Genomic DNA, 15,375 nt, shown 5'->3' with positions numbered 1-15,375 from the left:
CGCCCCAGCTCCGCCCACCGCCGTCTGCCGGAAATCGCCGCCGCCGGCGGACCACCTCCAAATTCACGCCACGTAATCTTCACAACTTCCTCTTTCCATATCTCCAAACCAAATCCTAAAAAATCCCTCAAACTCCTTGAATCTTAGATCTAGGAAATTTTTCCATCACTTTTTTGCCCAAATTCTTGAAGCTCCAACCACTACCACCCCAAAATACCTACATCAATGGATAGAGCTCCTTAAGACCTAGCTATTGACGTCAATTCTACCCTAAAAGTCCGGCAACCAAAATCCGGCCTAATTCCGGCGACCTTCTGGAACACCCTCTTTGGCATACCACCATTTTTTCGGCATTTTGATGAGTAAAATGGTAAAATACTATTCTTTTTCATGGCTGATTCTTTTTATTTTTAATTTTAATTTTTAGATTTTATTTTTGTCTATTATTAATTATTTTAGCATTAGTTTTTGAAGTTTGAAATGTTAAATTTTCTGTTTTTGCACTTATTGAAGTAGTAAAATAGTTTTGTATTGATAAAAGTGAGGTAATGAAAAATACTTAAGAGTATATGGTACTTGTTTGGTTGTTTGTTTACTGCTTCAAGACTCTTTGAGTACAACACTCAAAAGTCAAATTGTTTGGTAAGAAAATGTAGATATTTGGATATTATTTGAATAAAGTCTATCTTTGAATAGCGGATAGTAGATTTTGTTTGAAATACTTGACAAGATTTGAATTAGAAAGTTTTGCTTTTTGAATTTAAGAGCAGATTTTATCGAAAAATCTGTCAAAAAGATTGATTTTTTTAATTTTTTGAAACAACAGGTTGTTTTGATATATAGAGGGGACTCTATCACATTTTGGAAGGGGATCATTTTCTTCTTTTGAACATACAACAACAAAAAAAAATAGCAGCCGAAGCATCCTTTAGTAAGCTGAAATTGTAAGTCTTAAGAGTGAATCTTAAAGTGCAAACCTTTTTTTTAGAAAAGTATAAGTCCTCTTTAGAGTTTGCTTCTGGGTTTCTTCTCTGAGTTTTCGAGCTGCTTTAACACGGATTTGATGTTGGTTTTGCTACTATTGTGCTGCTATTTTTATGTTGCTTTAGTTGCTGAGCTTTCATTCTTTGTTGCTGTATTTATTATTCTGCGACTCAAGTAACTCTTTAATCTTATGTTGCAGATGTTTTCACATTAACAAGAAGATTTGAACTCATCTTGATTGTTGGGAGCATGTCCATTTAAATAAATGAGTGCTTAGCTAAATTTCTTTATTGTTTAAATATATCTTGTTGTAGTTCATATGTAAAATAAATCCTTGGTTGATCAAACACTTTTTTATTCATGTATTATTTGTCTTTACTATCTATTATAGTATTGATGCATATAAAATTGAGATGTTCCAAGTAGGTTGCAATGTGCTTAAAGACTCCTTTTGCACCTTTGCAGTTCTGGCCAGTTTATGAAAAATAACAAAAGATACATGCTTGAAACCTTTATTTATTTTTACAGATTTTATATGTGACCATCTCTGCTAGGATTTTAGATTTTTTTTCTTCTTTTTTTTGGTAGAAAGTGGCTAGATCCTAAATAGGTTTTGAAAATTGCTAGTTAAAAATAAGGGTTAATGGCTTAGAGAAAAAGAGGTCAGACTCGCAATTTAGCCCAGGTGGGCTGTCGTAGTAAACCAGTATTTGAAATCTATTGGGCTTTCAGCTTGTGCCCATTTCGGAGCCCAATAATTGGCCAAGGCAGATTCTGTCCAATAGGCCCAATGCTTTTAAGAAGTCTATAAATATTTTGTCCATTTATTTCATTGATGTTGGCCCAATGCCATAACTAAGTAAGCAAATTGGCCCACTTTCTCAATAAATAATATGATCTATCTTCAAAATAATACTTACTAGATTAGTTGAATAGACTTATTAAAGAATTAGTTAATTTTCATGATGTGTAATAATAATCCAATAACTTAAGTACCTTTAATTAATTTAAACGCTAGGCAACCAGTAGGTCTGTTTTAACTTTTTATTATTATTATTTCACGGACTCGCTTGCGTAGCGTGATATTAACTCTTAATATTTTAATTCAGTAATCTCATACTATTTCCACTAGCTTTAATTATTTTCTAATTTAATAAACTCTTTGCTAAACTTGCGGATTCACTTGCGTAGCGCGATAGTAACTCTAAATAAATAATTTTTTCAATGCACAAATATATTAATTTTTCTGAAAGTAATAACGTGTTAATAATTCTTTGTCATGACTGTGGATTCGCTTGCGTAGTGCTGTTATGACTAAGCCAATAAATTTTGTTTAGATTACACATTCGTTAGCGTAGTGTGATTATGACATTTTATTATTATTATTATTTTTATCAAATAAGTAAAAGCGGACATAAGAAAAGCATAAAAATCAAATAAATCACCATTTATCCAAGTTTAATTCAAGCCAAATGTAGTCAATAAAGCGACCGTGCTAGAACCACGGGACTCGGGGAATGCCTTACACCTTCTCCCCGGTCAACAGAATTCCTTATCCGGACTTTGTTTTCGCGGACCAATAGTAAAAGAGTCAAACCTTCCTTTGAATTGGGATTCAAATAAAAGGTGGCTTGGAACACCAGCAAAAATCAACTCCAAGTGGCGACTCTGTAAATAAAATAATCCCTATTTCAAAATTATCACTTTAATTGGAAAAATTCTTTAACCCACAATCCATAACCCACATTATCTTTCGGGGGGGGGGTAAAAAGGGGTGTGACACTAAGCTCTGATACCAACTTTGTCACGACCCAGTTTAGGATTGTGACCGGCGCTAAGGAGCAAGTGCTCCCAAGTAAGCCTCATCGGTAATTTTACAGAAAATCGGACAGAGTTTCCCCTGTTTTTGGACCATCCCAAAAATTTTCCTGTCTCAAATCAACAATCAAACATCCTAATATCATACCAAACAATTGACAACTTGTCAATTAACCAATACAAGTCTCCACCATAACTAAACCACCAACTAACCACTAGAAATACTAATTTATCTCCAACTTTGATAAATGAGAACGATACTCAACATAAGACTATAATAAGAAAAGAATACTCATGACACTAAATAATGACTATGGAGCGACTCTAAGAGTTCAATGAAAAGACCATAGCAATAAATAAAATCTCTGCCCACGCGAACAAGTGCAAGGCTCACCGAGAAATATCAACTTGTGCGCTCTAATTAACGAAATCCTCGTCTGCGTCAACTGTTGTCTCTGTAAAAAATAAATTAGTGGGGAATGAGTCGCTAGCTCTGTGAATAATAACACTTAACCACAACCGTATTTATTTGGGGACAAGTCAGAAACATGCTAGTATATCAAAGAGAAAATATATAAAAATGCCCTTTCAGAAACAATAAATAATTTTCAGTCTCATCACGCTTTTCTTGTAGTAAAATATAATTAACAATTCAGTAATAAGCTCGGTAACCACTGTATACTATCAGTATTCACATTTTGGGAGGTTTCAATGAACGGATCATGTAATCGGTATAACTGTGGACTTCTTCGCAAGAAGTCAAATATAACGGTAGTCCCTACTCGAGGAAAGTAGGTAACGGTATGCTAGTTCTACCTTCCCACTAGCGAGGTCTATAACGGTAATCGGTAATTACAAGGTGCACCAGGTCTAACGAACCCGTTGTTAGCTACGGGATCCTTCAATGTCTACTCTCATTTATACTTGTCTCTATAATCCGTATATATTCGTAGAAACTATTTTAAAACAATATAGGGCATTTCGGTTCTTATCAAATCATATAATTTCCTTTCGATAACAGTAAATTCAAGTAACGGTAAAACATATCTAGTGACATCAAGAATATTTAAAACAACGGTAATCAGGTCAAATAACTATTCGGTCTCATATCGAGTAAAAGATTTGTCCCACATGCAACTCAAAATAATCAGTAACATATTCATATTAAAAATCATGTGTAAATTATGCAAGTTATGAAAACACAAATTGCGGTAAGATTACTACTCACAATACTCGTGCAGAAATACCAAATGCTTCACCTCGAGCAAATCGTACAAATTACTCCAATCAATCTATAATTACATAATATCGATCTCATGTTAATTCTCTTGTTTAGGCTAATTCATGGCTAACTTAGAATGCCCAATCATCGGGGTTCCTGTTTGAGTCTAATTTGTGAATTTATATTTAATCATAGAACTAGTCCATAATTCTATCAATTTCAAACTAATTAGTATGATTTACTCCTCTAAAATTAGACCTATCAGTGCTTAAACCAAACCCTTATATCTTTGTTATATCCATAGTAATTGCATATATATATATATATATATATATATATATATATATATATATATATATATATATATATATATATAGAAGATTAAATTGATATTGAATTCTTTTGTACTACCTAAAATTGTATAAATACGATGAAATAATTCAACAGATTGGGGAAGAAGGTTAACCTCTTGGGTCGAAGGAGAGCTTTAATACATTCAATTTCAACTTCCAATTCTTCTTAAGGCCTTTGCCCAAAGCTTTCTTCTTCTTCTCTTTTCCCCCCTTTTTCTTTTCACTGTTCGTTTCTTATTTTGTTTGTTGCCGACGATTTGTTTCCGTGGCCTTTTGTTTCAGAAGGGTTTTTGAAAGCTTTTGTTGAAAGTTTTGTTGTTTTACCTCTTTTCATTCCTTTCTAATGGGCTTTTGGCCTTTTTTTCATGAATTTCCCCTTTTTTTTATTTGTTTAAATTCTTATTTGTTTTTTTTTATAGATTGTTTTTTATATTATTATTATTATTATTATTATTATTATTATTATTATTATTATTATTATTATTATGACCATATACACCCTTATTAGAAATATAGTGTATTACACAGTTTTAGTCCAACAATCGGCCGGTATCAAAGCCAATGATTTGGCGGGACAAGTATGAATATAGCAAGGTGATAGTGTAGGCCCCACTTAGTACATTTGTCCGTCTATGGGCGGGATTACTAACTTTACCCATAGCTTCAAAGATGCATATAAGCTCCTTAGGCTTCGTTGATCGAAAATACTCGGATCATGCAGGGAAGATTGTTAGGTGTGTGTGAATAAAGTTTCACATGGGAAATGAGGTCTTTAAGGAAAATCGTATGGTCTTAACCAAAAGCCGATAATATTGATCACATTGTGATAAAAGTATCTTTAGGCCGTTTTAACTTAAAACATGAGTCTCAAATGAATACAAAAGTCAAATGATTTGTGTTCCCCTAATTTTACAAGACATTAATATAGACTGTAGTTATCATAACGTATGGGTTACGACCTTAGCCACACCCAAGTGACGGATCGGAGCTATACCCCAAGGAATGATTCAAACAAGTACCCTTTCGCTTCATTTTATTCAATTCTATTTTGGCGTGAAATCTTGAAATCTTTAGCAGACTTAAATGGCAGTGATTCGAACAAACCTGAAAAAAGTTAAAACTTCAAAGTCATCGCATGTGAGTACTAATACGTTCAAAGTGATGACCATAGCTCAAGGGAATAAAACATAATTAAACCATTAAGAAATGCTCAAGTAAACCACCCTGTCAACCCCCCCCCCCCCAAATAAAATAAAATACTACATGTTTGCTTAACATATAAAAAACATGTAGAAATTTTGAAATACTTCCAAATTTGGTGATTGAAAGTGGAAATGTCCTTTATCTTTTTTATTCGATATTATGTCTTCTCCCAACCATACAATACTGGCAATACGTGAAACTTTTTATCCTTGAAATTGTTCGACTATAGCCTTTCCTTCCTTGTTAAGAGAAAAATACGTTAATTTGATGAATAAGATGATATCGTGATTTGAGAATTTTTCATTACGTATTGTGTTGTGATTTTTATTATCAGAAAACTAAAACCAAGCTATATATCCAACTGGCCTGGAGATGAAAGAACTTGAAATTTATAAGTTCTTAAAGAACTTGAAAATTGAAGAATACTATTCTCAAAAGACAGAGATTATAACGTTACACCACCACCAACAACAACAACCCAGTATAATCTCACTTAGTAGGGTCTGGGGAGGGTAGTGTGTACGCAGACCTTACCCCTACTCTGGGATAGAGAGGCTGTTTCCAAATAGACCCCGGACATCCTTCCTTTCAAGAACTTCCCACCTTGCTCTTGGGGAGACAAAGAGAAAAATACAATAGAAAAATATAGACACTGGTAATTAAAGATATTACGTATTAGTTTACGTTCTTTATTTTTCTTCGCTAAGTATATGAATTAATTAAGTACTCCATTACAAATCAGAAGTAGTTTTTTTCGTCAAACGTTCATAGTAGTTGAATGCATGCATGCATGTATGTATGTAGGGGCGGAGGCAGAGTGCGTTATGCAGGTTCCGCCGAACCCAATAACTTTTGTTCAAACCATGTATTGGTCTTAATTAGAAAATCTATTGAATGTGTACAATTTATTAATTTAGAACTAGTAACTTAAAAAGGTAACAATTCAGAACTAATAAATTAGTTCAATTCTTGGTTCCGCCTCTATATGTATGTATGAGAAAGATTGATGTGTCTTTGTGAACAATACTATCGTAAATGAGCAAGCAAGTGCATGTATTATTTATACATGAAAGTTGAAACTATACAAGATATTTGAGACTTCTACAAAAATCAAGAGTTTGTTTTTTGAGCAAGTTTTCTTTTGGTGGAAGGGCGCTAACCATTGACTGGTTGGGTATTACAAAGGAATTTAGAAATTGAATTTGTCTAACGGAGAATAAATCAGTCTCTCACCTTTTTAACTGTCACAAACGTAAAGCGTGTTAGCTTTAAGGGGATAAAAAAGAAATGATGACAAATGTGTCTAAAAGTCAATTACACAAGAAGAGACTTTTATATATACTAGTCTTAGGATACACGCGTTGTGCGTGTACTCATATTCATGTATGTAAAATTATATAACTATTATAAAATATATACTTGAGTTATAAAATAAAAAAATAAAAGAAAAAAGTGTAAGTTTCTGAAAGTAAAAAATATTGATCCTTCAGTTAAACGGATAAAAATCTCGTGTATCTATCTAGCACAAGTATTTGCTTTGTCATAAAATGAGAAACTCAAATTTATTGATTATCTTAGTTGCTTAATTTGCTATAAAAAATTATTGCACTTTTTAATTTTGTCTGAAGACAATTAAGAGAATGTTGAACCCATATTTTCTAATGATTTTTCTATAAAAAAAAAGTTGTTTAATTTGGCTTACTACATTTTTGGAAAGAATTATAGTTATGTTACCGCTAATTCATTAAATGAATGATTTATATAAGCTAAAATCTTAGATTTTAAAATCCTACTCTCTCTATCTCATGAATTATGTGTCATACTTTCTTTTCTAATATGTCCCAAAAATAAAATTCATACTTCTTTATTTAAAAATAATTTAATGTTAGACTTTTTAATTTACTCTTAAAAAGATGATTTATGCCTGCATAAATATTTGTGGCTTGTTTAGACAATAAATTTTAAAAAAAAATCATTTTTTTAAACATTGTGCTCAGTTAAATACTGCCAATAATTTAGGTTAAAAAGAGTAAATATTAGTGTTTCCTACATAGCTAAAATAAAAAAAAGATTTAATAAGCAAAATTTTAGTTGATATCAAAGTAATTAAATGATAATTTTGTCTAAAGTAAAATATATGTTTAGAGGATAAAAAAATCGATCAATATTTTGTATTGAATTTTCATTCAAAATTAATTTCACACAATTTTAATCGATATTTTTACTCTTTAAAAATAAATTTTATACTGGATAAAATTCTATCAATATTCTAAAGAGTAACATATAAGGTATTATAATTATATTAATTAATTCTAAAATTTTAAATATTAAGACTTCCTACATTATTAAATAAGGAAATCTGTAGGAAAATTTACTTAAAACTAACTTAAAATTTCTTATAAATTACAGTATAACTTATTGCTATTAATTTCAATTTATAAATTAGAGTATCATATATATGCTTTACTTATCCAATATTGTAATTGAGCTTTTGATTTGATATAACTATATATTACAACATGTAAAAAAACTTAAAGTATATTGTAATATTTATTATTACAATAAATTATTATTATTTTCAAATGTAGGCATGTTATTTGATACTTACTTAAAGATACTTTTTTACTAATGTGTCTCTATATGTTTCGTTTAGATTGTATATATAGTCAACTTCAATATTTAAAGACTTAAAATAGATCTATTATGATAAGTAAATATATAATGTACATGTAAGGAGAAGCTATTAATTTACACGAGTAAAATAAGAAAAAGATTTATGTAATCTAAATGTTAGGAATTTATTCAAAGTTCAAATAAGGAAAATTTAATAATAAAAATTTTAGTTGATTTTGAAGTCCTAAATAATAGGAAAATAACTTAAATTACAGTATTGTCCAATATAAAATCTATTTTTGAAGGGTAAAAAAGGCGAACGATATTTCGCTAAAAGCCTTCGTGCTTTTAATATAGTATAGATTAAAATATATGGGTAGAGAAAAAGAAATTAAAATATAGGATTGATGAAAATCGAATCTTAATTAAAAGAATACAAAGATATATACCAGTTTATCAGTGAGCTATTACAAAAATATTAACACCGCTTATAAAAATTCCGACATGCACCACAAGTAGGAATTATGTTACTAAAGTGGGCGTTTGGACATAAGAATTGTAAAATTTCAAAAAAAGTAAACAAAATTTTCAAGTGAAATGGTATTTGAAAACTAGAGTTGTGTTTGAACATGAATATAATTTTGGGTTATTTTTAAATTTTTGTGAGTGATCTGAAGTGAAAAGTTTTGAAATTCTGAAATTCATCTTCAAGTGAAAATCGAAAATATCATGGCTAAACACTAATTTCGAAAAAAAAAGAAGAATTTTTTTATGGCCAAAGACTTCACGACGAAAAGTGAATCCAAGATTTAAATTCGATGAGTTCAACTTTTAAGGTTTTTAGCATTAAACTCATTATATTTTTAAAGTTATGGGTTCATATCGAATATTTTTGTAATTTAATTTTAATAAATTTTTACATCGAGTCGAAAGTTATTGGTTGAATGGAACCCGTCGGTATAATATTACATTCGCCCATGTTCACGACTCATTCGTCATTTCCTTTTGTTTCCTTAAAGCCAACACGTCTTTAGGTTTATTACAAATAATAAAGTTGAGTGACTTCCATTTTCTGATTTATTCTCCGTTAGACAAATTCAATTTCTAGTTTCCTCTGTAAACCCCAAGCAGTCAATGGTCAGAGCTCTTCTACCAAAAGAAAACTTGCCTAAGAACAAAGACAATTGATTTTTGTAGAAGTCACAAATTAAAGAGTCAATTTAGTTTCAGTTTTCATGTTTATAAATAGACATACTGCTTATTTAAGATAGTATTATTCAAAATATCTTTTCAATTTATCCTCAGTTTAGAACAATTGTGAAACAACATCAATATGAGACTTATAATAACACCCTTTCTCTTCCTTCTTGTTCTTTCAATTATTGAAACAAATGAAGCTATAAGAATTCTTGATGAAACTAATCATCTTTTACTACCATTTTTGCAAACCTGGCTCCCAGTTAAGACTCTGTCACCCAATTCAGGAACCGGTGCCAGTGTTAGTATGGCAGCCAAAGTCACTAAAAGGAACTTTGTTGGTCGTCAAAAAGCTACAAGAACTCTTGATGAAACTAGTCATCTTTTATTACCATCTTTGCAAACCCATCCCCCAGTTAAGACTCCATCACCCAATTCAGGAACCGGTGCCAGAGATAATATGGCAGCCAAAGTCACTGAAAGGGACTTTGTTGGTCGTAAAAAAGCAACAAGAACGACTCTTGATGAAACTAGTCATCTTTTACTACCATCTTTGCAAATCCGACCCCTAGTTAAGAGTCCATCACCCAATCCAGGAATCGGTGCCAGTGTTAGTATGGCAGCCAAAGTCACTCAAAGGAACTTTGTTGGTCGTCAAAAAGCTACAAGAACTCTTGACAAAACTAGTCATCTTTTACTACCATCTTTGCAAACCCATCTCCCAGTTAAAACTCCATCACCCAATCCAAGAACCGGTGCCAGTGTTAGTATGGCAGCCAAAGTCACTGAAAGGAACTTTGTTGGTCGTCAACAAACTACAAGAACTCTTGATGAAACTAGTCATCTTTTACTACCATCTTTGCAAACCCGTCCCCCAATTAAAACTCCATCACCCAATCCAAGAACCGGTGCTAGAGTTAATATGGCAGCCAGAGTCACTGAAAGGAACTTTGTTGATCGTAAAAAAGCAACAAGAACTCTTGATGAAACTAATCATCTTCTACTACCATCTTTGCAAACTCGTCTCCCAATTAAGACTCCAACACCCAATCCAGGAACCGGCGGCTAGGGTCAATATAGCAAGCAGGGTTACTGAAAGAAACTTTGTTGGTCGCAAAGAAGTTACTTTTGCTCCTCCTCTTCAACTACAAGCGTTTGACAAGAATAATTCTTTATTAATTGTAACAAATATTCAATTAATTCATATACTTAACATAGAATAAACCAATTAAGACTTACAATTTAGTGGTACTGTACTCTCACATTATAGATGTGGATTCAATTATATGAGTTTCTTGGTATATATGGTGTTTAAAGAAAACATTCTTGATCAATCAATTGTCTTTGTTTCATGATATTTGACATGATAAAGCGCCTTTAATTTCTTCTGTGCAATGCTAGTGCTGCATAATATTTAGATGATATTTTCTAAACTCTAAAAAATATAATGCAAATTACTTACAAGCTAGATATTTATGATCAAACACAAATCCAGCGCGTGAAAAATAACGTTTTGACTTGCATATGTTGACGATATAACTAGTGTTCCTTAATTCTGAACCATGATCAAATTAAACTTTTCTATCACAAGACTAATATCAATTTATCCAATGGAGATGGGGAAAAAAGGATTCTCCTCGATTAATAATGACTAGAAATTAACAGAAACAAAGGAGAACTTTGAATTTTAATACAAATTATAGAGAATTACTTCGACATTTGAATGAAATTTGGAGAATACTATCCTCAAAAGATAGAGATTATAATAGGCTACATACCGATAATTTTGGGACCCATAGAGGTCGTGCTGCTGTTGAATTAATTATTTTTAAAAATATAATTTGTACTCAGTCACATCTATTATTTTCATATCCTATTTGAGTCTCTGTTGTCATTCATTGATACATAATATCATTTTGTCGGGTTGATTTTCATGTCAATTTGAGTCCGAGACTGGAGATTGTGAGTGATATTTATGGGATCGGGCTGCACGCCGCAACATATTTTATTTATTTATGCGTGGATCTGGCTATTACATCGCTTGGGCTTAAGGAGCCTCTTAGGAGTTTGCACCCCACATAGTGAGTGTGATTGATTTTATATTGAGGGGTGGATCTTCCCTGGGCATGGATCTTGCCCGAAGCATTTATATTAAGGGATTGATCTTGTCCGAGTCATTTATATTTTGGGATGGATTCTCCCTGCATGGATCTTGCCTAATTATCTACATTAAGGGATGTATCTTCCTTGGCTTGGATTGACCTTATACAGTACTGAGTGACTGACTGTCAGTGATATATATTTGGGGATGGATCTTCCTTGGGCTGGATTGGCCATATACGGTACTGAGTGATTGAGTATTTTGAGAGTGTGAGTACGCGAGGTTTCCATTGTGGTACATTACATACAACATGTATTTTGGCATGTATATATAGAGATGTCATATACCTCATATCATGCAGAATTGATCTATTTTACTTGTATTAGACTTATCTGTTGAACTTGAGAGCATGCCTACATTTTTGTACTGTTATTTCTATATTGGACTGTTCCTGTTGAGCTCGTCACTACTTTCAGACCAAAGGTTAGTCTTGTTACTTATTGAGTACATGAGGTTGATTGTACTCATACTACACTCTGTACTTCGTGTGCAGATCCAGGTACTTCCAGATATGGTGGCTGCTAGATTTCAGAGATTTATTTGTTGGAGACTATCCATGCAGCTGCTTGGCGTCCGCAGACCTTGACTCTCTTTCCTTTTAATTATTTGTATTGTTCTATATTTCCAGACAGTGTTTTATCAGTCAGGCTATTTTATCATTTAAATGCTCATGTATTCAATGGCACCAAATTTTGGGGATTGTATTGTATGGAGACACAATATTAGTGGGATTTTCTATTAAATCTAATTATTATGTTTTCAAACTTAAGGAATTTTGTGTTTAATTATTAAAGTTGTCGATTTGCCTAGTATTGAGATAGGCGTCATCACAACAGGTGAGATTTTTGGGTCATGACACATGTCCCATCCACAAATCCTAGCTTACCTTTTCCCTTCAGAGCTAATTTCACCACCATGTGAAGTTGAGCTAAATTAAGAGAGCTAATTGATCATTTCTACAAATGCAATCACGTATTCTAGCATTGATTCAATTGTCAACCAAGTACAGCAGAAGAGAAGAAGAAGAAGAAGAGAGAGAGAACTGGAGATGAGAATATTCTAGAATCCCATCTCTCTAACTAACTAACTAACTGATTTGTCATTCTAACATACTCCTATACACCGACCTTCTCCTCTCTTTTATCTTTTTTGCATATTGCCCCCTTCCATTACTATTGTCTCTTATTTAGTCCCTATTGTTGAAGTTTGGCAAAATGCCAAAGTCCCACATTGGTTGGGAGTTAAGTTTGGAGGGGATTTTTCCCCTATAAAAGAAGGCCTAATGTTTAGGATTGAGACACACCTCTCATTTGCCTTCTCATCTGTTTAAGGCATTTGTATCTTCTCTCTTTAGTATTATTTCACTTGTATTTTTGGAGTGGAATAAAATATTTGGTTGTGTCCGAGGAGTAGGCAAAATTAGCCGAACCTCGTAAATTCTGGTGTTCCCTTTATTGTTGTTTTATTGTCTTATTTATTATTTGGTGGCTGTCATAATTTTTGGTATAGTAGTTGTGACTTATTCACACTCTATACATTTGGCTTCCGCAACAATTGGTATCAGAGCCAAGGTACTGTCTAAGTATGCTCTGTGGTTGCAGCATAGTCTGATCTTCCACATCAGAAAAGATTTATCTTGGTAACTGAGTCAAGGTTCTGTCTGAGTATGCTCTGTGGTTGCAGCTTAGTCTGATCTTCCACACCAGAAAGGAAATAATCTTGATTTGTGTCGTCAGCTATTAAATAATATTTGTGTCAAAGATGGGAGACAATAAACAAGAAGAATCTACATCAAGTGTCAACAATACGTCATCATTGGCATCTTCGCTTATGACAAGAATTGTGTCAAATGCGAAATTTGCGGTCGAAATATTTGACGGGTCCGGACATTTTGGGATGTGGCAAGGCGAGGTTCTAGATGTCCTTTTTCAACAAGGGCTAGATCTGGCCATTGAAGAAAAGAAACCAGATGTTATTGGAGAAGAAGATTGGAGAATTATCAACCGTGTTGCTTGCGGTACCATTCGATCCTACCTTGCTAGAGAGCAGAAATATCCATACACAAAGGAAACTTCTGCAAGTAAATTATGGAAAGCACTGGAGGATAAATTTTTGAAGAAAAACAGTCAAAATAAATTGTACATGAAGAAGAGACTGTTTCACTTCACCTATGTTCCTGGTACCACGATGAATGAACATATCACCAGTTTCAATAAGTTGGTTACAGATTTGCAAAATATGGATACAACTTATGATGATGGTGACTTGGCCTTGATGTTGTTGGCGTCACTTCCTGATGAGTACGAGCACCTTGAAACTACTCTACTCCATGGAAATGACGAAGTTTCTCTCAGAGAAGTTTGTTCGGCTTTGTACAGCTATGAACAAAGAAAGCGAGAAAAACAGAAGGGCGGAGAAGGAGAAGCACTATTTGTGAGGGGTCGTCCTCAAAATCAAACGAGGACAAAGAAGGGAAGATCCAAGTCAAGATCCAGACCCAGCAAAGATGAATGTGCCTTTTGTCGAGAAAAAGGGCACTGGAAGAAAGACTGTCCGAAGTTGAAGAATAAGGCCAAACATAACAATGGAAAGGCCATTATGGATTCAAATGTAGCTGATTGTGATGATTCAGACTTCTCATTAGTTACAACAGAGTCATCAACATCATCAGACATATGGTTGATGGACTCGGCTTGTAGCTATCATATGTGTCCCAACAGGGACTGGTTCATGGAATTTCAAGAAGGAGAATATGGAGTCATCCACACAGCGGATAACAGCCCTCTTACCTCATATGGCATTGGTTCAATACGATTAAGGAACCATGATGGAATGATCAGAACATTGATAGATGTTCGATATGTACCGGATTTGAAGAAGAATCTCATCTCTGTGGGAGCCCTAGAATCAAAAGGGTTCAAAATCATTGCAGAAAATGGAGTGATGAGAGTATGCTCCGGTGCACTAGTGGTAATGAAGGCTAATCGGAAGAATAATAATATGTACCGCTATCGTGGCAGTACAGTTATTGGGACAGCGACAGTAACATCCAGTGACGACAAAGAGGCAGAAGCAACCAAGCTATGGCACATGCGCTTGGGACATGCTGGAGGAAAATCCTTGAAAACTCTATCAGATCAAGGATTGTTAAAAGGAGTAAAGGCTTGCAACTTGGAGTTTTGTGAGCATTGTGTCAAAGGGAAACAGACAAGGGTTAAATTTGGTACAGCGATCCATAATACTAAAGGCATTTTGGATTATGTACACTCTGATGTTTGGGGTCCTTCCAAAACACCTTCATTGGGTGGGAAGCACTATTTTGTAACCTTTGTTGATGATTTTTCTCGAAGAGTGTGGGTGTATACAATGAAAAACAAAGATGAAGTGCTGGGAATTTTTCTCAAATGGAAGACGATGGTGGAGAATCAAACAGGCAGGAGGATCAAGTGTATTCGCACAGACAATGGAGGTGAATACAAAAATGATCATTTCAATAAGGTCTGTGAAAATGATGGCATCGTCCGACACTTCACTGTTAGACATACACCACAACAGAATGGAGTGGCAGAACGTATGAACCGGACCTTGCTGGAGAAGGTACGGTGTATGTTGTCCAATGCTGGCTTGGGCAAAGAATTTTGGGCTGAGGCAATTACATATGCATGTCACCTCATTAATCGTCTACCATCTGCTGCTATTGATGGCAAAACACCATTTGAAAAATGGTACGGAAAACCTGCTGTAGATTATAACTCTTTGCACGTGTTTGGCTCAACTGCATATTATCATGTGACGGAGTCAAAATTGGATCCAAGGGCAAAGAA

The 15,375-nt window shown here is 33.6% G+C and overlaps 1 long non-coding RNA gene across 1 annotated transcript; it reads left to right on the top strand.

Annotated features, from left to right (window-relative positions):
• Positions 1-879: 879 nt before the first annotated feature.
• LOC104221941 (uncharacterized) lies at positions 880-1,333 on the top strand. Its single transcript, XR_011400310.1, has 2 exons — positions 880-944; positions 1,184-1,333. It is a non-coding gene; the product is annotated as an uncharacterized lncRNA (long non-coding RNA).
• The last annotated feature ends 14,042 nt before the right edge of the window (positions 1,334-15,375 follow it).

The sequence above is a fragment of the Nicotiana sylvestris genome, chromosome 6, assembly GCF_000393655.2.
Source record: "Nicotiana sylvestris chromosome 6, ASM39365v2, whole genome shotgun sequence".
Classification (NCBI taxonomy): Eukaryota; Viridiplantae; Streptophyta; class Magnoliopsida; order Solanales; family Solanaceae; genus Nicotiana; species Nicotiana sylvestris.
Note: the sequence above shows the minus strand (reverse complement) of the source record. Positions and strands in the feature narration are given on the sequence as shown.